We start from the raw sequence: 26,732 nt of genomic DNA, 5'->3' as shown, positions 1-26,732 counted from the left end.
TCCTTCTTCTCCTCCTCCCTATAACCTCTCTCCCTGCAGGAAACTCCATGGTGAGTCGTCGCCGATCTCGTCACCCCAAGTCACCGCCGCGCCGCTGTTGGACGCCGGTTGGACCAGATCCGGCCACCGGGGCCCCGATCCGCCTCCTCTCGTTACTTCCCTTGCAACAGCCTGTCATCGAGGCCTCGAAGCCGCTGCCGCCGCCTTCTCGTCCTCGGTCCCAATCGGGATCAGTAGGACCAAGCACCGGCACCGCTCGCGTTGACCTGGGCCACAGCGTCCCGGCCTAGCCGTCCCGCTTCGCCCTGTCTGGCCCAGAAGGTAGCGGCGCCAAGGCCTAGTCAAGCGTTGCTCCAGATCCTCCCCGAGGAACCTCCGGTGAGCAACCCCCTCTGCCTGCCCTATTTTGCACGCTAGCCTATAGATAGTTGTACTGCGCACCACTGTAGCCCAACTGTAGCAGATTCGGCCCGTTTAGTATTTTTTTAGATCCTGCGATTTAATTCTTTTTCAGAAAATGCATTATTTTAAGACGCCCGTAGCTTTTAAACCGTGCGTCGGATCGTGACGAGTTATACAAGTAAAAGGTGTAGAATTTTGTGTAGATTAATATTTTCCAACTTCCATGCATATTTAAAACTCTTAACCATGCTGTTTGCGTTGGTTTGCATGACAACATGTTAAAAACGATTTAATTCGTAGCTAGTTAACTTTAGCTCCATTGGAGATGAGCTATATATGTAAACCGACTACAATGACGTGTAGTTTCACATGCACCAATTTATTTTTCCGTTTAACAAACTTAAAATACGTTTAGGATAGATCTGAACAGATTACAAAGTTAATGCGTGGGGTCGTTTTGAAAATGCTATATGTCGTTTCCGGCCTCATTTAAAATGCCTAGATAGGTAGTTTATTTGTGCTTCACCTCTTGCCATGTTTAACAACATTTAACATTGACGTGTACCTAAACGTGAGTGAACTAAGTAATTCAAATGTGGAGTTTCGTCAATATGCAACTCGTTGCATATTGAGCTTCACTTAATGTGTAGTGTTTAATTGTTGTGAATTGCCATGCCATGCCTTGCATAATTGAGCCGATCATGCATCATATGAGGGTGTGATCATATCGTGCATTTGCCGTGGTGAATATCATCTGTTGATTGTTGTTTCGGTTTGCTTCGTCTCGAGAGTTCCGCAAGCGTGTCAGAATGTGATGATCCGTTCGGCTACGTCGTTTCATGTTCTTCACGGAGTCGTTCTTATTCCAAGCGGGATCACATGCAAGATGACCATTTCCTAGATACCATTACTATCAATGCCATGCTAGTTGTCTCGTTTCTTTCGTTATGTCTCGTTGCCTACCACCTGTTAAATGTTCGTCTCTCAACATTGCCATGAAACCTTTAACCTTTCTACAACCTAGCAAACCACTGATTGGCTATGTTACCTATTGCCTAACCATTGGATAGCGTTGCTAGTTGCAGGTGCAGTTGCTTCCATGTGACAACATGGGTTACTTGTTATATCACCATATTAATGCTGTTTAATTTAATGGACCTATATACTTGGTAAAAGGTGGAAGGCTCGGCTTTCTAGCCTGGTGTTTTGTTCCACCTTTGCCTCCTTAATTTGGGCTACCGATGTTATATTCCATAATTGAGCTCCTAACACAATCGGGGTTGTTCTAGGGACCCCCTTGATAATTCGTCTTAGTAAAAGCTTGTCTGGCAAGGCCCAACTTTGGTACTACATTTGCCTAATAACTAATAAATAGCATAGGGACCCGCCGGCACCTGCGGATAATTAATCAACCCCCGGGCCAGTGCTCCTCATGGGTGTTGGTCCAGAAAGTGCAGACTGCGGGGCCACCACGGGGCAACTCAAGGTTTGGTTTTACTAGTAGTGTGACCTATCCGGTCGTGTCCTGAGAACGAGATACGCGGGTCCTATCAGTTTCGTCGACACGTGGGCGGCCTTGCTGGACTTGTTTTATGTTTTACGAAATATCTTGTGCATCGGGATTCCAGTGATGCTTTGGGCTATCTGTGAGTTGAGGTTTTCCACTAAGGAATCCAAGGAGATCACGAGTTCCGTGATCGAGGCTTTCTATGCGGCTTGTGGTAATTTGTGATGGACTAGTTGGAGCACCCCTGCAGGGTTAGATCTTTTGGAAAGCCGTGCCCACGGATATGTGGCAAACTTGGAAACTTTGTTTAACATTCGGTTCTAGATAACTAGAAGTAAGCTTAATTGAAATATGCCAATTGTGTGCGTAACCGTGACTGTCTCTTTCGTGAGCCCCTTCTCCGACTGAGGACATGATGCGGTTATATCTGACGTAAGTAGGTGTTGAGGATCATTCTTTTGATCATCATTAGTTCACGTCCGTTATACGTAGTTCCTCCCTCTCTCTTATTCTTGTACTGGTAAGTTAGACACTCAAATAAAAGCATAGTCGCTTGCTTTAGCCTCACCACTTAACCATACCCCACCCATTAAGCTTTGTCAGTCTTGATATGTTTGGAAATGAGATTGCTGAGTCCCTGTGGATCATAGATTACTACAACACCAATTGCAGGTACAGGTAAAGTGATATTATGACGTGAGCGCGGTGATTGTACTTTTAGAGTTTCTTTTTCTTCGATCTAGGATGGGTTCCAGGCAGAAAGCCTAGGATAGCAAGGATGGACGACATTTTTTATCATTTGTTTTTGTCCTTAGTCGGACCCTACTCTTCTTCATGATGATTGTATATTGTTGTAATGATGTTGTAGGATCAAAAGTATCTCTAGAGGGGGATGATTAGAATACTTGAAAAGATAATTTTTTTGCCTTTTTAAAATTTTACTTGAGAGGCAGCTATGACAGTTATAACAAGTCAGGTACACCCTACACATGCAGTTCTAATAGTATAGCAGCGGAAAGTAAAACAAGCAAGTGTAAACTAGAGGAGTAAGGTAGGGAGATCAAATGCATGAGGTTGACACGACGATTTTTGGCATGGTTCCGATAGGCGGCACTATCATACGTCCATGTTAGTGGAGACTTCAACCCACGGAGGAAAACAACTACGGGAGTCCATGGAGGGTTCCACCCACGGAGGGTCCACAAAGAAGCGTTATTGTCTATCCCACCACGGCTTCCATCCACGGAGGACTAGCCTTACTCATGGTAGATCTTCACGAAGTAGGCGATCTCCTTGCCCTTACAAACATCTTGGTTCAACTCCACAACACGAAGTAGGACACTCCCAAGCGACACCTAGCCAATCTAGGAGCCACCACCCTCCAAAAGGTAATAGATGGGGTAGATGAACGAGCTCCTTGCTCTTGTGCTTCTAAAGATAGTCTCCTCAACATAAATCACTCTCTCACATAATATGCATGGGTTGGAGAGGTTGATTTTGTGGAAAGTGATAAGTCCATTTTGCATCATGCTTTCATGTTGATATCTATTGCTTTTTGGGCTGTTATATTACTTGTGGTACCATATTTATGCCTTTCTCTCTTATTTTGCAAGGTTTATTTGAAGAGGGAGAATTCAGGCAGCTGGAATTCTGTACTTGAAAAGGAGCAAATCCTAGTCCACTATTCTGCACATCTCCAAATGCCCTGAAAAGTTACGTGGATTTTTTCTGGATTATATAAAAAATACTGGGCGAAAGAACTACCGAAGGGGGGCCACGAGGGCTCCACAAGCTTGCCCACCGCCACCACCCCCTTGGTGGCGCAGGGCAAGCTTGTGGGCTGCCTGACGGCCTACTAGCTCCCCCCTTTTGCTATATGAAGGGTTTTGGCCTGGAAAAAATCAAGAGGGAGCTTTTTCGTGGTTTCGCCGCCGCCACGAGGCGGAACTTGAGCAGATCCAATCTAGAGCTCCGGCAGGACGATCCTGCCGGGGAAACTTCCCTCCCGGAGGGGGGAATTGTCGCCATCGTCATCACCAACACTCCTCTCATCGGAGGGGAGGCATCTTCATCAACATCTTCATCAGCACCATCTCCTCTCCAATCCCTAGTTCATCTCTTGTAATCAATCTCCGTCTCACGACTCCGATTGGTACTTGTAAGGTTGCTAGTAGTGTTGATTACTCTTTGTAGTTGATGCTAGTTGGATTACTTGGTGGAAGAGTTTATGTTAAGATCCTTGATGCTATTCATTACACCTCTGATCATGATTATGATTATGTCTTGTGAGTAGTTACTTTTGTTCCTGAGGACATAGGATAAGTCATGTTAGTAATAGTCATGTTAATTTGATATTCGTTCGGTATTTTGATATGATGTATGTTGTTTTTCCTCTAGTGATGTTATGTGAACGTCGAGTACATAAAACTTCACCATATTTGGGCCTAGAGGAAGGCATTGGGAAGTAGTAAGTAGATGATGGGTTGCTGGAGTGACAGAAGCTTAAACCCGAGTCTATGCGTTGCTTCGTGAGGGGCTGATTTGGATCCACTAGTTTAATGCTATGGTTAGACTTTGTCTTAATTCTTCTTTTGTAGTTGTGGATGCTTGCGAGAGAGGTTAATCATAAGTGGGATGCTTGTCCAAGTAAGGGCAGTACCCAAGCGCCGCTCCACCCACATATCAAACTATCAAAGTAACGAACGGGAATCATATGAACATGATGAAACTAGCATGACAGAAATTCCCGTGTGTCCTCGGGAGCGTTTTTCCTCCTATAAGACTTTGTTCAGGCTTGTCCCTTGCTACAAAAGGGATTGGGCCACTTGCTGCACCGCTGCTACTAGTTGTTGCTTGTTACTTTTTTGCTCGCTACGTTTCACCTCACTACACAATCACTTGTTACCGCTATTTTCAGTGCTTGCAGTTATTACCTTGCTGAAATCCGTTTATCAGAGCCTTCTGCTCCTCGTTGGGTTCAACACTCTTACTTATCGAAAGGACTACGATTGATCCCCTATACTTCTGGGTCATCAAGACTATTTTCTGGCGCCGTTGCCGGGGAGTGAAGCGCCTTTGGTAAGTGGAAATTGGTAAGGAAACATTTATATACTGTGCTGAAATGTATTCTCACTTGTCACTATGGAAACTGTTTCTTTGAGGAGTTTGTTCGGGGTATCTTCACCACGAACGGAAGCACGAGGAGTTTCTCCTCAACCTGAGGTACCTACTGAAAATATCTTTTATGAAATTCCTTTGGGTATGCTTGAGAAACTGCTGGCTAATCCTTTCACACGAGATGGATCTTCACATCCAGACTTGCATATAATCTATGTAGATGAAGTTTGTGGTTTATTTAAGCTTGCAGGTTTGCCCGAGGATGAGGTAAAGAAGAAAGTCTTTCCCTTATCTTTGAAGGATAAGGTGTTGACATGGTATAGGCTATGTGATGATATTGGATCATGGGGCTACAATCGGTTGAAATTGGAATTTCATCAAAAGTTCTATCATATGCATTTAGTACATCGTGATCAGAACTTTATTTATAACTTTTGGCCTCGTGACAGGGAAAGCATAGCTCAAGATTGGGGGGAGGCTTAAATCAATGCTATATTCATGCCCCAATCATGAGCTCTCGAGAGAAATCATCACTCAAAACTTTTATGCTCGGCTTTCTCATGAAGATCGTACCATGCTTGACACTTCTTGTACCGGTTCTTTTATGAAGAAGGATACTGATCACAAGTGGAATTTATTGGAGAGAATCAAACGTAACTCTGAAGATTGGGAGCTGGAGGAAGGTAAGGAGTCAGGTATGAATTTCCCGTTTGATTGCGTTAAATCTTTTGTTGAGACAAACACTTCTAGAGATTTTAGCGCTAAGTATGGACTTGACTCTGAGATAGTAGCTTCTCTATGTGAATCTTTTGTTTCTCATGTTGATCTTCCCAAAGAGAAGTGGTTTAAATATCATCATCCTGTAGAAAGCAACATAGCCAAAACCAATCTAGTTGTGGAGAAAGTCATTGCTTTTAGTGATCCTGTTGTTCCTTGTGCTTACACTGAGAAACCACCATGCCCTGCTAGGATAAAGGATTATTCTAAAGCTCCAACTATGATACGTAGGGGTTACATTAGACCACTTGCACCCCCTGAAGAGATTAGAGTTGAACCTAGTGTTTCTATTATCAAAGATCTCTTAGCCGAAGACATAGATGGGCATGTTATCAAATTCTATGAGGACTCCGCTAGAATTGATAAACCTCACGCAAAAGACAAACACGGACCTGTAGTGGGCCTGCCCATTGTTTCTGTCAAGATAGGAGATCACTGTTACCATGGTTTATGTGATATGGGAGCTAGTGTTAGTGCAATACCCAGTTCTCTATATGATGAAATCAAAGATGAGATTGCACCTGCTGAGTTAGAACCCATTGATGTCACTATTACGCTAGCTAATAGAGACACTATCTGCTCTCTGGGAATTGCGAGAGACGTAGAAGTCCTGTGTGGTAAGACGTAGTATCCTACTGATTTCCTCGTCCTTGGTACTGCACAAGATAGCTTTTGTCCCTTCATATTTGGTAGACCCTTTCTCAACACTGTCAATGCTCACATTGATTGCATTAAGCAGACTGTCACAGTAAGTTTCGAGGGTGTGTCTCATGAATTTAATTTCTCCAAGTTTGGAAGACAAACCCATGAAAGAGAGTCGTCTGGTAGGGATGAAATCATTGCTCTTGCCTCTATTGTCGTACCTCCTATGGATGCTTTAGAGCAATATCTTCTTGAGCATGAAAATGATATGCATATGGAGGAGAGAGATGAGATAGATAAAATTGTCTTAGAACAATATCCTATTCTCAAGAATAATCTGCCTATTGATCTGCTTGGGGATCCTCCCCCACCAAAGGGTGATCCTGTGTTCGAGCTTAAACAGTTGCCTCATACTCTTAAGTATGCTTATCTTGATGAGAAGGAGATATATCATGTCATTATTAGTGCTCTCCTCTCAGAACGCGAAGAGAAGAAGTTACTAAAAACTCTGAGGAAGCACCGCGCTGCTATTGGATATACTCTTGATGATCTTAAGGGTATTAGTCCTACTCGATGTCAGCACAAGATTAAAACCGATCCTGACTTTAAACCAGTTGCAGATCATCAAAGGAGATTAAATCCTAAGATGAAAGAGATCGTTAGAAAAGAAATATTAAAGTTTCTGGAAGCAGGAATCATTTATCCTGTTGCTCATAGTGATTGGGTAAGTCCAGTACATTGCGTACCTAAGAAGGGAGGTATCACCGTCGTTCCTAATTATAAGGATGAACTAATCCCACAAAGGATTATTACCGGCTATAGAATGGTGATAGACTTCCGGAAACTAAACAAGGCAACCAGGAAAGAACATTATCCTTTGCCGTTCATCGACCAAATGCTAGAAAGGCTATCAAAACACACACACTTCTGCTTTCTAGACAGTTATTCAGGTTTCTCGCAGATACCTGTTGCACAATCTGATCAAGAGAAAACCACTTTCACCTGCCCTTTCGGTACCTTTGCCTACAGACGTATGCCTTTTGGCTTATGTAATGCTCCTGCCACCTTCCAAAGATGTATGATGGCTATATTCTCTAACTTTTGTGAAAAGATCGTCGAGGTTTTCATGGATGACTTCTCCGTTTATGGGTCTTCCTTTGATGATTGCCTCAGCAACCTTGATCGAGTCTTACAGAGATGCGAAGAAACCAACCTCGTCTTGAATTGGGAGAAGTGGCACGTTATGGTTAATGAAGGTATCATCTTAGGACAAAAATTTTTCTGAGAGAGGCATTGAAGTTGATAAGGCTAAGGTTGATGCAATTGAGAAAATGCCTTGCCCCATAGATATCAGAGGCATACGAAGTTTCCTAGGTCATGCTGGTTTCTATAGAAGGTTCATTAAAGACTTCTCTAAGATTTCTAGGCCTCTTACCAACCTCTTGCGGAAGGATGTTTCTTTTGTTTTTGATGAGGATAATGAGGAAGCTTTCGAAATACTTAAGAAGGCTTTGATAGCCGCAGCTATTGTTCAACCAACTTACTGGAACTTGCCCTTTGAAATCATGTGCGACGCTAGTGATTATGTTGTTGGTGTTGTTCTAGGACAAAGAGTTGACAAGAAGTTGAATGTCATTCACTACGCTAGTAAAACTCTAGACAGTGCCCAAAGAAACTATGCCACTACGGAGAAGGAATTTTTAGCAGTCGTGTTTGCATGTGAAAAGTTCAGATCTTACATAGTTGACTCCAAAGTCACTATTCACTCTGATCATGCTGCTATTAAGTACCTCATGGAGAAGAAGGACGCTAAGCCTAGGCTGATCAGATGGGTTCTCCTGCTACAGGAATTTGATTTGCACGTCGTTGATCAAAAGGGTGCTGATAACCCTATAGCAGATAACCTGTCTAGGCTAGAGAATGTCCTTGATGACCCACTACCTATTGATGACAGCTTTCCTGATGAGCAACTAAATGTCATTCGCACTTCATTAGTGCACCGTGGTATGCCGATTATGCAAACTATATCGTAGCCAAATACATACCACCCAGTTTCACCTATCAACAAAAGAAGAAATTCTTCTTTGATTTGAGACACTACTTTTGGGATGATCCTCACCTTTATAAGGAAGGAGGAGATGGTGTTATTAGACGTTGTGTGCCTGAACATGAACAGGGACAGATCCTGCAGAAGTGTCATTCCGAAGCCTACGGAGGACACCATGTTGGAGATAGAACTGCCCATAAGGTATTGCAATCAGGTTTCTATTGGCCCACTCTCTTCAAGGATGCCCGTAAATTTGTCTTGTCTTGTGACGAATGCCAAAGGATAGGGAACATCAGTAAGCGTCAGGAAATGCCTATGAACTATTCACTTGTCATTGAACCATTTGATGTCTGGGGCTTTGATTATATGGGACCCTTCCCGAGTTCCAATGGGTACACTCACATCTTAGTTGCTGTGGATTACGTTACTAAGTGGGTAGAAGATATCCCCACTAAAAATGCTGATCACCACACCTCTATTAAGATGCTTAAAGAAGTCATATTCCCAAGATTTGGAGTCCCTAGATACTTGATGACTGATGGCGGTTCACACTTCATTCATAGTGTTTTCCGCAAGATGCTAGCTAAGTATGATGTCAACCATAGAGTTGCATCTCCTTATCATCCTCAGTCTAGTGGTCAAGTGGAGTTGAGTAATAGGGAGATCAAGTTGATCCTACAAAAGACCGTCAATAGATCTCGAAAGAACTGGTGTAGCAAACTTGACGATGCACTATGGGCTTATAGGACTGCTTATAAGAATCCCATGGGCATGTCACCGTATAAAATGGTTTACGGTAAGGCCTGTCATTTACCTCTTGAGCTGGAACACAAAGCTTATTGGGCAATCAAAGAGCTCAACTTTGATTTCAAACTTGCCGGTGAGAAGCGGTTGTTTGATATCAGCTCGTTAGATGAATGGAGGCCCAGGCATATGAGAATGCCAGGTTGTTCAAGGAAAGTGTTAAGAGATGGCACGACAAACGAATACAGAAACGAGAGTGCAATGTAGGTGATTATGTCTTGCTATATTATTCTTGTTTGAGATTCTTTGCAGGCAAGCTTCTCTCTAAATGCGAAGGTCCCTATGTTGTCGAGGAAGTATATCGTTCCGGTGCCATCAAAATCAATAACACAGAAGGAAATTTTCCTAGAGTGGTAAATGGGCAAAGAATCAAGCATTACATCTCTGGTACTCCCATAAATGTTGAGACCAATATCATCAATGTCATAACTCCGGAGGAGTACATAAGGGATGTTTATCAACCTGTTTCAGACCTTGAAAACGAAGATGTATCTGTTTCGGCAAGAAATTGGACTCCGATACTTTTCCAATAGGAAATTTCCTCAGTTTTGGAATTTTTGGAAAATTAGAAAAATAAAAAGCAGTCCAGAGAGCGAACGAGGCAGCCACAAGCCCTGCCACCGCCCCTACCCCCTGGTGGCGGAGGGCAATCTTGTGGGCACCTAGTGTGCCTCCCGGACTCCGTTTTCTTGCGGAGGACTCCTTCTAGCCCAGATAAAATCAATATATAGTCGCCCGAAGGTTTTGATCTCCGTATCGCGTAGTTTTCCTCTGTTTTCGTCTCGAGCTTGTTTCTGCCGCGGATCTAGATCATCATGACTTCCCCAAACGCTCCTAAGGAAAAGATCTTCAAGAAGGTCATCAATCCCTACCTCACGGAAGTGCTGAAACACCCTCAATCTATCAAGATGAGCGAGGGGATGTTGCACATCCGTGATGTTGAGGGGCCTAAGAAGACCGGAAGCGTGGAGACGAGGCTCGAAGCAATGGAGCAACAAGTCTTCCAGTGCCAAGGGATGGTGGAGCGTGGACTCAACGCCAACCACACGATGATCATAGAGTTCACTAGCAATCACAAGATGGATGCCATTGATATTGGGAAACACCTCTCCAGGCTCTATGATAGGGTTGATCAACTTTAGGGCCAGATCTATGACCTGCAGAATCAAAACTGTGAGTATGACTACATATTTAAATCAATAAGGTTGGCTGCAGATTTGAGGATTCTAGCGACTCGTTCATCCTGCCATGATGGAGCACCTATGCCTTGGAAGATGGAGGATCCTCCGACAACAACACCACCATCACAACCAAAGGAAGACAACTAAGCATTGGTATGGGCAATCCCCTTGACTTATGCCAAGCTTGGGGGAGTTGCCCTGGTATCGTATCACCTTTATATCTTTTGCTTTTACCTTTGTTTTAGTGCTTTCCTTTTTTAGTTTTTATTTCTTCTTTTAGAGGAATAAGTCTTTAGTTTTTAGTTTGAGTCTTTTGCTTTTGTCTCTCCCCCGATGTATTCGAGCTTATGAACTATATAATAAAGAGTATCTTAGTCAAGGGCTTTGCTTTATGTCGTGATCAAAAGTATGAAAAGAACGATAGCATGAAAGATCATGAGACGATCCTATGGAAAGTGATAGCTTCACATATGAAACGTATGATGATTGAAACCTGTTGAGAATAAATCAACATAGACCTCAATCATTGTTGCAATTAATAAGAAGTAATAAGGAAGGAGAGGTTCACATATAAATATATCATCTTAGACACTTTTTACAATTGTGAGCACTCACCAAACTATTACATGCTCAGGAGTAGATGTTGGACAAGGAAGACAACATAATGAATTGTGTTTGCTTGGTTCCAAACAATGTTATATGATTAGAGATCCCTTAGCATGTGACGATTGCTTCCACCTCATATTAGCCAAAACTCCCGCACCAAGTAGAGATACTACTTGTGCATCCATAAACCTTCAACCCAGTTTTGCCATGAGAGTCCACCATACCTACCTATGGATTGAATAAGATCCTTCAAGTAAGTTGTCATCGGTGCAAGCAATAAAAATTGCTCTCTAATATGTATGATCTATTAGTGTGTGGAAAATAAGCTTTGTACAAACCTGTGATGAGGAAGACATAAAAGCGACAGACTGCATAATAAAGTTCTTTACCACAGGAGGCAATATAAAGTGACGTTCCTCCGCACTAAGAGAACACGCATTCAAACCTCAAAAGCGCATGACAACCTCCGCTTCCCTCTGCGAAGGTCCTATCTTGTACCTTTACTTTTTACCCTTGTAAGAGTCATGGTGATCATCACCAATTCCCTATTTTTGCCTTTGTCTTGGCTACCGTCACATGTTTGGAAAAGATCTATATTCATATATCAACTTGGAGTTGAGTACTTATGCTTTATTGTTGTTGACTTTACCCTTGAGGTAAATGGTTGGGAGGCAAAACTATAAGCCCTTATCTTCCTCTGTGTCCAGCTGAAACTTTGACACCATGAGTACCACGTGAGTTGTAACAATTGTGGAAAACGAAAGAGATGATTGAGTATGTGGGTTTGCCTTACAAGCTCTTATTTGACTCTTTCTGATGTTGTGGTAAATTGCAATTGCTTCAATGACTATGGACTATTGTTGGTCACTTCTCGGTAAGGTTTTTGCTTCATGCTTTGCTTTGTGAAGGAATTGTTACTTTCCCATAAGAATCTTTATGATGTATTGATGTTCTATGTGTGATCATGATTCCCTCATGTACGTATTATGTTTTATCGACACCTTCGTCCCTCAACATGTGGACATGTTTATGGAACTTGGTTTTCGCTTGAGGACAAGCGAGGTCTAAGCTTGGGGGAGTTGATACGTCCATTTTGCATCATGTTTTTGTGTTGATATTTATTGCTTTTTGGGCTGTTATATTACTTGTGGTACCATGTTTATGCCTTTTCTCTCTTATTTTGCAAGGTTTATTTGAAGAGGGAGAATTCAGGCAGCTGGAATTCTGGACTGGAAAAGGATCAAATCCTAGTCCACTATTCTGCACATCTCCAAATGCCCTGAAAAGTTACGTGGATTTTTTCTGGATTATATAAAAAATATTGGGCGAAAGAACTACCGGAGGGGGCCACCAGGGCTCCACAAGCTTGCCCACCGCCACCACCCCCTAGTGGCGCAGGTCAAGCTTGTGGACTGTCTGACGGCCAACTAGCTCCCCCTTTTTCTATATGAAGGGTTTTGATCTGGAAAAAATCAAGAGGGAGCTTTTTCGTGGTTTCACCGCCGCCACGAGGCGGAACTTGAGCAGATCCAATCTAGAGCTCCGGCAGGACGATCCTACCGAGGAAACTTCCCTCCCGGAGGGGGGAATCGTCGCCATCGTCATCACCAACACTCCACTCGTCGGAGGGGAGGCATCTTCATCAACATCTTCATCAGCACCATCTCCTCTCCAATCCCTAGTTCATCTCTTGTAATCAATCTCCGTCTCATGACTCCGATTGGTACTTGTAAGGTTGCTAGTAATGTTGATTACTCTTTGTAGTTGATGCTAGTTGGATTACTTGGTGAAGAGTTTATGTTCAGATCCTTGATGCTATTCATTACACCTCTGATCATGATTATGATTATGTCTTGTGAGTAGTTACTTTTGTTCCTGGGGACATGGGATAAGTCATGTTAATAATAGTCAGGTGAATTTGATATTCGTTCGGTATTTTGATATGATGTATGTTGTTTTTCCTCTAGTGGTGTTATGTGAACGTAGACTACATAACACTTCACCATATTTGGGCCTAGAGGAAGGCATTGGGAAGTAGTAAGTAGATGATGGGTTGTCGGAGTGACAGAAGCTTAAACCCGAGTCTATGCGTTGCTTCGTGAGGGGCATTGGATCCACTAGTTCAATGCTATGGTTAGACTTTGTCTTAATTTTTCTTTTGTAGTTGAGGATGCTTTCGAGAGAGGTTAATCATAAGTGGGATGCTTGTCCAAGTAAGGGCAGTACCCAAGCGCCGGTCCACCCACATATCAAACTATCGAAGTAACGAACGCGAATCATATGAACATGATGAAACTAGCATGACAAAAATTCCCGTGTGTCCTCGGGAGCGTTTTTTCTCTTATAAGACTTTGTTCAGGCTTGTTCCTTGCTACAAAAGGGATTGGGCCACTTGCTGCACCGCTACTACTACTTGTTACTTGTTACTTTTTGCTCGCTACGTTTCACCTCACTACACAATCACTTGTTACCGCTACTTTCAGTGCTTGCAGTTATTACCTTGCTGAAATCCGTTTATCAGAGCCTTCTGCTCCTCGTTGGGTTCGACACTCCTACTTATCGAAAGGACTACGATTGATCCCCTATACTTGTGGGTCATCAGAAAGCAGTTTGGGGAGGCTAGAGATCAAGTTTCAAATGATTGGATTGGAATATCTTGGTCTTAACAGTTGAGTAGGTGGGTCTCTCTCTGAAAATGGATCTGGAAATGAAGTGTGTGTTCTGAGTGCTTCTCCCAAGAATGAGAGGTGGGTGAAGGGGTATATATAGGCATCAACCAAAATCCAACCGTTACACATAAAAGAACAAACTCGGTGGTACCAATTAGCACAAAGGTGTACTTTGAATCTCGGTGAGAACGATATATATACCTCGGTAGCACTGAAAAGGTGACTAACGGTCACATGTTCAAACTCGGTCGCACCGGTACTCAAACTCGAAAATTCTGATTTTGTGTATCTTGGCAACAGAATGTTGGTCACATGAACTCGGTAGCACCGATGTGGTTTTAGTTGCACCGATTTGGTGGGAGTGGCTAGGGTTCTGTCTGAGGTTCAAACTCAATGGGTTCGATATGGGAATGTTGGTGACACCAAATTTGTGAATGTGGATCATGACAGAGTGGATATGTGGGGAAAATGACTGAATGTTTTGGTGGCTAACTTTGAGCATTTGAGCAATCAGTTCATTTTAGTACCTCACCCCATTTTAATAGTATTAGCTTTGCCGTGGACTCAAAAGTGATATATCACAAATATAAAATGAAGAGTCTTATAGCTTGAAGCTTGAGCCAATATTATTCCTTTCTTGCATCCAGGGGCATCTCCACATAAACGTTAAGCCATAGCATATTTTGAACTTTTCTGATATACACTTGGAAAACACATTAGTCCAATGATGCATATGTTGTGATCAATTATTAAAGCCACCCTAGGGAGCAATTGTGCTTTCAATCTCCCCCTTTTTGGTAATTGATGACAACATATAGATCAAAGCTTCGACAAGAGATATAATCAATGATTTGCATCGACACTTTGAGAAGTATGTGAAAAGCAAGATCTCCGCCTAAATTTGTGCATTATTTTAAAATTTGCGTTTGAATGCAAATGCACAATCGATTAGGATCACGGGTTACTCTTCCATGTCACATACATCTTGGTGGTGCGTAAAAGTAATAGCAAAGCACATGACACCAACAAGATAAGTGAGTGATCATCACAAGGATAGGTAAGAGATGATACCATAGCATCACACATGATAAAGCGTATGATCACACATAGATAGGATAAAGTCATCCAACAAACTAAAGTTTTTTAAAACAAATGAGAGCAAATAAATTCAAAATTTCTCTCTCACACAAAATATATGATCTATACATTTCTCCCCCTTTGGCAACAAGTTACCAAAAAGTTCAAAAGTATAGAACTACTCATCTCTCTGGGCAGCTGATGATGGAGCCGATAGAACATCATCTGCAAAGGCTTCTGCTGACGTCCCTAGAGCTGGAGGAGTCGATACTGAAGGATATTGAGCTAGAGCTAGTGTTGAAGGTGCTGAAGCTTGTGCTGAAGATGTATGTCTGGTCTCCTGAGAAGGAACAACAACTGACCGGGGCCTGGTGCTGAACTGTGTAGTAGTGGGAGGAGGAGACTCTTCCTCATCATCTTCATCTTCTTCCTCTCAGCATGGAATCTCCATAGAGTCAACTTCATGTTGAAGCTGCCAAACAATGGTGGTCAACTCAGTTACCTTCACATCCATGTTGTGGAATTTTGTCTCCACAACTCTCTCAAGACTCTTCTGATTTTGCATAGTATCCTGGATGTTCTTCTCCATGCCTTGGAGAGTGCTCACTAGAAATGACATTTGCTCAGCTGGGGTTTTGAGCTGTGGAACTAGAGGTGTCCTATTTCTAGCAGCTTCAGCCTCTGCTGCATCTCCTACCATTCTTTCAGCAACAGAGTTGGGATCATTGTCATCCATCACAACCTCATTTTCTTCAAATTCAGGCTGAAGAGGTAGATGGGGATGATCAAGTAGATATGCATGCTTTCCTAGCTTGGCATTTATGAGCATATGAATGTATGGTGCATATCCACAGGATCACTTCTGATCCGCAGCAGTTCTCAGGATAGTCTCAACTATCAAATCCATCACTCTAAATCTGGTATGTGTGTCTATCAGGTGCAGCATGTTGATAGAATAGCCTCTAATCATCTTTTCATCTCCTGATTTAGGCATGAGGGTGTATCGCAGTATAGTGTTCGTCATAGGAATGCCATCTTGAATAAAATATACTGAACCAAACTTGTGACTGGCCAAGTACTGATGTGGAATGGTCTTATACATATTGGCCATGGAGTTGTGATTGTTCTTTGCTTCTGCATACACATCTACATCTAATTCTTCCTGCTTGGGGGCACCAATGATAGCAGCCGATTCAAAAATTGTAGCGTCGTACCTGTGTCTATCGATCATCTAGATTAAAGAGTTATCATAGAAATGAACAGTTGCATAGAATTGCATGGTCATCTCGTCATTCCATGGGGTCATCTTCTTCCCAACAAACTTTGCAATGTCCACTGCCTTGAAATTCTCTCAGACATGTGGAAAGTAATCTTCATTATCCTTAATGTATGCCCAATCGACATACCTCATATCACTGACAGGAGGACTCTTGTCAAATAAGACAATCTCATAAAAATCTTGTTGTTCCTTGGTGTGACACATTGGATCAACAACAGTTCTTCTTCTGACAACATATGGATCATTTGCTCTCCACTTCCTTAGTCCGACATCCTTCCTCTTCTTCATATCCTATGTTATTGGATGAGCAGCATTGTGGAGTGGAAGGAATGGTATGAGTTTCTTGAGAACTGAAACATCCTCATTTGCTTCTTCCTTTGCAGCTGGGGCACTGGATGCAGGGCCTTTTGCTTTGGCAGCTGAAGGTATGTCTTTGGTGGTCTTCCTGGAAGCTGGAACCTTTTTTGCTTTAGTAGCAGGCTTAGGAACAGACTTCATGGCGTCATCCATCAACTTCTTCTTAGGAGGAACTGGGATATCCTCAGGAGCTTCTTTCTCAACATATTTTGGGTCTTCAAACATGGATGTTTTTCTGCCAACAAGATGGATAGTTCTCTTCATGGGCCTCTTCACACCAGCCTTCTTTGCAGGTGCATCCTTGGAAATCTCAGTGCTCTTTCTGACGTACTAAGGTGCTCTCAGATCAGCTGAATTAGGAGTAACTTTCCTCACAGTTTTCCTTGGAGGGGCCTTCGAAGGAGCTGAAGTCTCTTCAAGAACAAAGTCTGAATCCTCCTCATCGGAATTTAGCTTCCTTTTCTGCTTGGTGGCTGCCTTGGGTAAGCCATGGGAGCTGGGAGAACTTGGATCTGAAGTAGACTTTTCTGGATTAGTGCCAGAGTCCATCTCAACACTCTGCTCTCTGAAGTCATTCTAACTATCATCTGAACCTAACATACTGACAGACATGCTCAGCAGCAAACAGCAGAACCTTTGAATTAGATATATGAAAGACAGAATGGATGAGCATCACAAAATTTAGATATTTTTGAAATTTTGAAGTCTGAAACTTAGGGTATGATCTTCTGCAGGATGTAAATTGGTGGCACCGAGTGAGCATTTTCGGAGTCATCGAGAAAGTTTACTCGCATAAGAGAAACTTGGAAGTTATTTTTTGTGGCACCGAAAAGAGCTGCTAGGTCTCACCTAGTTGCTTCTCAGGAACCCTAAAACAAGAATCAGTGGAACCGATTTTACAAACTCCGTCTCACCGAGTTGCATACTGTTCAGATCAGATCCAAAATTTCTACTTCTTCTACACTACGAGATTTATCTAGTGGAAGGAAGGGTTTGCACATGGAGGTTCGAAGAATATCTTTCCCAATGCATAAGAATCAGATAGGGGAACGCATAAGGAAATCGGATCCATACCCTAACTTGGCGGCGGTCCAGCTACAACGACGACGACATAGTTGATTGGGTAGATGGCAGCAAATCGCAGAGGCGGTGTCGCTCAGGGAGACAAAGGTGATGACCTGGGGTCTCGGGGGCAGCGAGGGTTTTGGGGAACGAACGGTTTTGACGAAGTGAAGTCAAAATATTTGGTCCGCAGATATATATACATGTGCACTGTCGGTGTCACCGAGATGGCAAAATCGGTGTCACCGAGTTCCTCAACTGTCAGCACACAGGGAAACTCGATGTAACCGAGTTGGCAATTTCGGTGGTACCGAGATAAGAAAACCTGATCAACGTTGAAAAATCGGTAGTGCCGAGTTTGTGGAGTTGGTCACATCGAGTTTTTCAAAGAGGTTTTGGAAGGCAACCTTTCACGATACAGAACTCCGAGTGCTCCTTCACACAGAGGGATCGACAAGCACTTGTTCAAGTTTTGTGATGAAGCATGAATAGAACTTGAGATGAGATAGCATAGATAACTAGAGAAGGGTCCTAGGCATTCTTGTCCATCCAATTGGCAAAATATATATCAAAATCCAAATAACAACAACTGGATGTCCTCGAATGATCAAACACATGCAGACCAACATGCTCACACAATAAGAATGATGCATAAAACATGGTGAACATGCACACACATCCTAGAAGCTATCAAGCACTTGGGCGATGACAAATTCATCTATATATGAGTATATTGACGTAGGAGCCAAGTAATAATACTCGATCATAGGTCATACTCATCGTTAAGCACAAGTGGGGTTACATAAGCATTAATGTGTTCATATCCTTAGGAGATGCTTATACTCAAGTCTTAGAGTAAAGCCCCCCCCCCCTTGATATGATATCCCCACTAAGAGGGATCAACTAACCTTGGGTTTTGTCGTAGAAGACTTCAAGTAGGTGAAGCAGTGGTGGATGCTCAAAGTTGATGAAGATCATCTTGAGTTGGGAGCAATCCTTGTTGTTTTCATACTCTTCTCACCTACACGGGTTAGTCCCAAAGCAAATAGAACATATGCAAGAATATCTATGGACATGGAGTGAAGCACATATGGGATATGTCCAAAGATGCATTAATTACCTTGTTCCTTGCTTACCTTTGAGGGAATGTGTGACTCCTTGAATTAATGCATATGGTTGAGGTTGATTGCAAATAGTTCTTGCCAAAATGAATAAGAGTGAATTTCATTGGCAGAGTCACCCCTCAAGAACTTCTAGTTCTTCCTCTTGGGAATCCACACCAAATTGATGGGAATCCTAGGAGTTTTGGTAGCACTTGTTGAGGTAGAGCTAGTAGTATCCTTGGGAATCCACTTGACCTTGGCTTGGGGTTGTTCTTCAAATAGGTCAATGTCATCTTGAAGCTTTCCCTTGCCTTTGTGGTCTTGTGGTAGAAGGCCATCTTGTGAGCTCATTCCTTTGGAAGGAGTGGAATCGCTCTCTCTTCTCGGGGAACAAACTTGGGAGTGGGATATGGACTTTCTTCCCAAACATCTTCGTTGATGTTGAAGTAGCCAACACCTTGTTTTTCTAATGTCCTCCTTGCTTGCGCACAATTTTCTCAAATTGCTTACTTTCGGCAAGACTCTTGAAGACACCTCTCTCTATAATCCCTTTCAATAGATCATGTTCTTGCTCACATGTAACTTGGCTAAGAGAATCGTTAGTGGAATCAATAGAGGTACTAGCAACAACATTATTGGATTTAGCTTTAGCATTGTTGTTACTAGATGAAGAAACCTTCGTGCCTTTGTTACCAATGTTCCTCGGTTTAACTTGTGGAACAAAGTTAGACAAGAGTAATCGTACGGCTAGATAAGAAGAACTCTTCTTTCGAAGATCGTCATTGATTTCTTTTAAGAACTCATGCTCTTGCTCCAAGTTGAGCTTCTCGAAGCGTAGCTTCTCATGGTTTCTTGCAACCTCAGTATGATCTTCTAGAGTAGTCTCATGAGCTAACTTAAGAGTTTTTAATTCTTGAGTTAGTCATTCAATTTCTTTCTTATCATCATCATTCAATTTATCTTGACTAGCATGATAAATAGCAAGTTCATTTTTGGTGCAATCACTAGTTTTATCAAGGAGCAAGTCATCTTCTCCTAACAAGTCATCCTCATCACTATTGAAATCAAGATACTCGGATGTGATACCTTGGGGCCTTTAGCCATGATGCAGTTTTTGACTCCCTCATTTGGTGAATCAAATAAGTTGTAGGAGTTGGTGGAAACAAGTGAAATACTGACAACACCTTCATCTTGAGGTGTATTCTCTCGGAGTGGTGATCAGACTCGGAGCCGGAGACCCATTCACCAACATGTGCTTGATGTCTTCTTCTTGAACTGCTATTGGTGTATTTGTCATTCTTCTCTGATTACTTGCCTCTCCGTGAGTGTCTTCGTTCATAGTGATCTTCTTTACTCCTTCTCTCTCTACGAGGTGACTCATCTCTTGAGCTTCGTATTCAAGGTGACTCTTCTCTTTTTCGTAGGGAGCCGAGCACTCATTTGAGTAGTGTCCGGGCTTCCCATAATTATAGCAGTTTCGGTCATGATTGGACGAACGCTTCTCATCATGTCTTGAACTTGAGCTTCTATCTTTTCCTCTACTCTTGCAGAACTTGTTGAATTTTCTGACCATGAGGCTTTTCTATTCATCAGTGACAAGATTGTCTTTTGAAGTAGAGGGAGCATCACATGAAGCTTTATAAGCACCGCTTGAATTGTTGTGCAGCTCATCTTTGTCCTTGAGTGACATCTCATGAGCAACAATCCTACCAATGACTTCAATTGGCTTGAGAACTTTATTGGCATCATTTGGATCAATGTGCACACTGTGTCATACTTGCCGTCAAGATAACTAAGTATCTTCATGATGATGAATTTGTCGGTCATCTCTTCGCTTCCTAAGCCAGCAATATCATTCGTTATGAGAGCTAGCCTAGAGTACATTTCAGCGACTCCTTCACCATCCTTCATCTTGAACTTGTCAAGCTGACTTTGAAGCACATCCAACTTAGATTCTCTGACAGAATCAGTACCTTCATGCATATCAACCAAAGTATCCCAAATTTCTTTTGCATTCTAAAGACGACTGATTTTGTTGAATTCTTCGGGGCAAAGGCAGTTGAAGATGATATCGCAGGCTTGAGCATTAAGTTGCAACATCTTCAATTCATCAGCTGCCGCATCATGATCTGGTTCAAGCCCTTCTCCAAAGAAGTTACCTTGCACACCAACACGAATAACGACCCAACCATGAGGATTAAAGCCAAGTATGTGCATTTTCATTTTATGCTTCCAACTAGCAAAATTAGTGCCGTCAAAGTAAGGACCTCTACGATGATAATTTCCCTCACTAGATGCCATACTCTCCTAGGTTGCTAAACCGACGAAATGGAGACCAAAGCTCTGATACCACTTGTAGGATCGAAAATATGTCTAGAGCGGGGTGATTAGACTACTTGACAAGATAATTTCTTTGCCTTTTCCCAATTTCACTTGAGAGGCTGCTACGACAGTTATAACAAGTCAAGTACACCCTAAACATGCAGTTCTAATAGTATAGCAGCGGAATTAAAACATGCAAGTGTAAAGTAGAGGAGTGAGGTAGGGAGATCAAACGCATGAGGTTGACACGGCGATTTTTGGCATGGTTCCGATAGGTAGCGCTATCGTACGTCCATGTTAGCGGAGACTTCAACACACGGAGGGTAATGGCTGCGAGAGTCCACGGAGGACTCCACCCATGGAGGGTCCACAAAGAAGCGACCTTGTCTATCCCACCATGGCTTCCGTCCATGGAGGACTAGCCTTACTCATGGTAGCACTTCATGAAGTAGGTGATCTCCTTGCCCTTACACACATCTTGGTTCAACTCCACAACACGAAGTAGGAGGCTCCCAAGCAACACCTAACCAATCTAGGATCCACCACCATCCAAAAGGTAATAGATGGGGTAGATAAATGAACTCATTGTTCTTGTGCTTCTAAAGATAGTCTCCTCAACACAAATCACTCGCTCATAGAATATGCATGGGTAGGAGAGGTTGATTTGGTGGAAAGCAGTTTGGCGAGGCTAGAAATCAAGTTTCAAATGATTGGATTGGAATATCTTGGTCTCAACACATGAGTAGGTGGTTCTCTCTCAGAAAATGGATCTAGAAATGAAGTGTGTGTTCTGAGTGCTTCTCCCACGAATGAGAGGTGGGTGAAGGGGTATATATAGGCAGCAACGAAAATCCAACCGTTACACCTAAAAGAGCAAACTAGGTGACACCGAAGTTGGAAACTCGATGGTACCAATTATCAAAAAGGTGTGAACTTTTGAATCTCAGTGAGACCGATATATAGAACTTGGTGGCACTGAAAAGGTGAATAACAGTCAGATGTCCAAACTCGGTGGCACCGATACTTGTAAATTCCTATTTTGTGTATCTTGGCAACAGAATGTTGGTCACACTGAACTCGGTAGCATCGATGCAGTTTCGGTTGCACCGATTTGGTGGGAATGTCTAGGGTTCTGTCTAAGGTTCAAATTCGGCAGGTCCGATATGGGAATGTTGGTGACACCGAATTTCCGAATGTGGATCATGACAAAGTGGATATGTGGGAAAAATGACTGAGTGTTTTGGTGCCTAACTTTGAGCATTTGAGCAATCACTTCATTTGACTACCTCAACCCCTTTTAATAGTATTGTCTTTCTATGGACTCAAAAGTGATTTCTCACAAATATAAAATGTAGAGTCTTCTAGCTTGAAGCTTGAGCCAATATTATTCCTTTCTTGCATCGAGGGGCATCTCCACATAAACCTTAAGGCAGATCATCTTTTCAACTTTTTTGAAATACACTTGGAAAACACATTAGTCCAATGATGCATATGTTGTGATCAATTATCAAAACCACCCTATGGAGCAATTGTGCTTTCAGATGTGAACTTGATGTGGCTTGTGGCGAGTGTAAGACAACTCCTTATACTCATATTTTCAGTATATGTACTTCTAACGATATCCATTCTTGTGAAACAACGAGATGTGCTTCTATCTCTGTCGAGGCCCTCGCGCCAAAATAAGGATAGGGTCGCATCTTGGGCATTACAATAGTACTCCTAGTGATCTAAACACTCTTATATTTCATTATGGAGGGAGTTTTGATATATAAATATTTTAGATGATCTCATTTATTGTCATGCATCACACATAGTACCATAGAATTTATTATGATACGATATCATAATATGATACCAATCCTCTCTTTCTCAATTTAATTTTATTCCACCTTATTAAAATTGTCAGTTAACATGCATGATACTAGCTACAATCCTCCCACTGCCTGAACTCGCACGTGTGAGGTGTATTGGATCCGTTTTAATTATTATTGTTCCGTATTTAATTGCTAGGACATGCTAATAGAAAATTCTACATGCTTGTATTGACACACCAATTCAAACAACATGATCTACATGCATTAGCTTGGCCTGATATTAGGTTCTTCAAGGAGAATAAATAGTGAACAAACCTGCCTTGTGTGTGGTGCCACAAGGATAGTGATAATCCTGTTTGGTTGGGCTTGCATTCTATACACCTCATCATCCATGCCTCACACATGTCATCTAAGAAAAGAAATGCTTTCACGTCATGATTTTTTTCCTCCCATGTGTCAAAAATTAGGTTATGTCTCACTGTGTCCTCTACATTGGTTGTACGGAACCACTTTTGATATTATTTTTATCTAGGCTTAGGCTATCATAGCTAAGGTGTGAGTTTTATAGCTACCTCTTTGGACGTTCCGGTCCATGGTTAATATAGTGGGGTACTTAATTTTGGTGGAACGAACTAGATGCCCATGGGAAAACAAAACATAGTTGTACCTCACCATTTGATTATTTTTTCAATCTTTCTTCCTATTATACGCCAAATCTTCTTAATCTTGTCCACTAAGTAAATGGAAGATTGACATATGGAGCTAATCTTCATCTTCGTCAATAAGGAACGAATTTGATCCATTCCCATAGTATTTACCATAACTAACACCCCTGCTTGAGAGGTTTTGCCAGGTTATCGGCTTTTGTTGCCGGAAAGTCAATGTCCTGGAGCAAAGAATTCGAATCCATGCCATTGACACCCATAGTACTGCCCCCATGCCTCGATAACAACCGTTTTGCATAGGGTGAATCAGGAGGAGGTGTTGATCCAAAGGTTTTTCGAGAAGCGGTGAAGGTCTTCATGACGATGTTCCTATAGGACATCGTGTACGATCTACCGAGTCAAAGTTGCAGCGCTAAATCAAGAGAAATTAGCCCTATTTTTTCTCCATCAGCAGAACCAAGGACCTCGCTCGAGAGTAGGTAAGTATGTCAATCCCTTGACCTTGCACAAAATGTTGTTGATTCTTGCTTCATGCACGACTCTTCTAAGTTACATGTGAACTTTTAAGTCCTGTGGCATCTAATTTGTGTCAAGTAATTATTTTCCTCTTTTGATACATTCCTAATCATACTCAACTATCTTGCACTTTTACGGTGAGTTTATCCTGCATGATTCACTCATTAGTTTTTGCCATGCCTTCTAGAGTTATCTTCATAGATGAATGATGGTCTTATTGTTTGCCATCTAACGATGCATGTTTATTGTTCTTATGTTTTGCTACATGAGAATATGAAAACATATATGGTAATGGTACTTGGAGGGTTTGAGCTATATGAATTATTTTGACATACACAATGTCGAAACAAGAAAATATTATATCAAGCAATTTTGGAGTACCACAAATTGTTTCCCTATCTTTGTGGGACCTCGGAGATAATCCATGTTTAAAGCTTACTTCAAATAGTCCCAACATATATTGTCTAATCGCCGTGCCTTGGCTTTACCAGCAGATCTTGCTGCCTTTACCCATTGGCAATCTTGATGGAGTGGGCATGAATCATAATATTCACAGTAAATATGAGGAATCAATTCTCCTAGTCTTTTTGGTTACTTTGCCCAATTTTATTATTTATTTAGTTATAAGCAAAGGTTGCAAAGGAAAATTCATACAAGTAAACCAATAATAAATGGTTTAGCTCGTGTAATCCTAAAGTGTTGACTGCATGTTATAATGAAAATCGTGGATGAACTAGCCACATGGATCATCTAATTAATGTGGATCATCTAATAAATCTATATCCTCGAACATCATTTTTTGACTATAATTTATAACTGTTGCTTTGATCGGATTAGGAAATATAAATACATTTTGAGTAATAAATGTTTAGACAAGGTACGACCTAGGAGTATAAGTCATTCGAAGACTTTTTGGATATTTGGAACATATATTTCAGTTGACGAGACTATGAATTTCATGCGCGCTTTAGTTCTACCATCATACAGTCATAGTTCATTTTCACATCCATTTTATTTTTCCGGTGCTTAAGACTTATATACATATTGAACATTTGCATGTAGGTGAACTTATCTCTATGTTGAAGTCACTATAGGCTAGACGCGTGTATTAGAATTATTTCAATCCTCTCACGTTAGTGCTAAAACTCTTCATGTTTATATACATATATGTCTAAGAAATTCAAATGTAAATATGGATGTTAACTACATTGGATCTTTAATGAATGGTGTGTTCCTTTTCATTCATCCTATCTATGGTTTTCTTCAAATATCTTCATAAAGGCTAAAATGTCCCGTAGCAACGCGCGAGGTATCATCTAGTTTTGAAAGAAAGTGGGGACAAGATTGTTGGAGTGCGCATTGTAGAGTGCACAGCAGCTAGGTTTTACTTAGAGAAGTGTTGGTGGGAGTGTCACATCTAAGGCACAAAATCATCCAAAGTCATGGTAAGCATAGTCCTCAGCGAGGCAGTCTCATTTTGCAAAAGAGATCCAAGGCTAGGGAGAATGGTAGAATGAGAAGCCACCTTTTTGGATGAAAAAAATCCAAAATCACAATATGTCAATTCGTTTTTCATAAAAGTATTCTCTTACATATGAACTTGGCTTCACTTCAATCATCATCACATGGTGGCAGCCTTAGATAATCAATTCATATCCCTAAAAAATCCATTCATTTAGCAGAGAGACAAAAGTCCGCACTTGAGAACGAAACAAAAACGATAGGGATAATATTATGAGTGGTTAAACATCAGCCAAGCATACAAGCTATGATTATTACTCTTATTACAAGTGGACATAAATTATTTCCTGGGATGTTTTGCCTCGCTAAATCTTGTTGTCACAAGACCTAACAGCTGCAAAAACTATGAATACCCAATAGTTGTAGAGTGGCTCATCAACAGGAGACTATTGAACCATCTTAACAAATCAACAACCACAACCTGATAACCACTCTTCCTTATGGACAAATTATGTCTCGCTTAGAGAAGCACAACATCATGCAACTTGCTGCGAGGGCCATTGTTTCAAGTGTTAAATAGACTTAATAGATGGCTAAAATTAGCACATGAGTTGTCAAGGACGATCTCTTCCTTATTGATGAATCATTCCATTACTTAAGATTATAACCTCGACCCCCTCCCCCATCAACACACAAAAACATCACCAACCTCCATTTAAGTATAAGCGCACTCAATTAACTATAGCCTTCATTAGCACTACCATGGGTACATCGCAAGAAAATTCCATGAGCACAAGCTTGCTCTAGGAGTGAATTGATTGGGTTTTACAATATCATTCCATAATAATATTACAAATATGATTTGATGCCGCATTTATTAGACAATTTACAACTCTCCGTGTGATAACGTGATCCAAAATGACGTGCCACAATTGAATTTCTATTTAAACTATTTTTCTTCATTTTCCTTTTTTTAGAACGAAGGCTCTAGAAGAGCCTGTCTTTGAATTAACAAAGCCATCAACCAACCAGGAGTAAATGAGCACCAACTTACAAGGAAAAAATAACAAGGAAACAAGACAACTGGTACAAGGCACTCAAGCGAGACAACTCATAGACAGCAGCAGAAGCGAGCCAAAGCATCACCAAGCTGCAGCCAACACTGTACACGACGGCCTACACTGACAAAACTAAACTGTGGACTAGGGAGGAATGCATAACTACGCAAGCTACATGATCACAGCCACCCTCGAAGATAGAAATGGACCAGATGACCATTTGTTATCGCCGCTGCAAAGGGACCCTTCCCTTTCATCCTGGCTCA

Source organism: Hordeum vulgare, chromosome 4H (assembly GCF_904849725.1).
Source record: "Hordeum vulgare subsp. vulgare chromosome 4H, MorexV3_pseudomolecules_assembly, whole genome shotgun sequence".
Lineage (NCBI taxonomy): Eukaryota > Viridiplantae > Streptophyta > Magnoliopsida > Poales > Poaceae > Hordeum > Hordeum vulgare.
Note: the sequence above shows the minus strand (reverse complement) of the source record.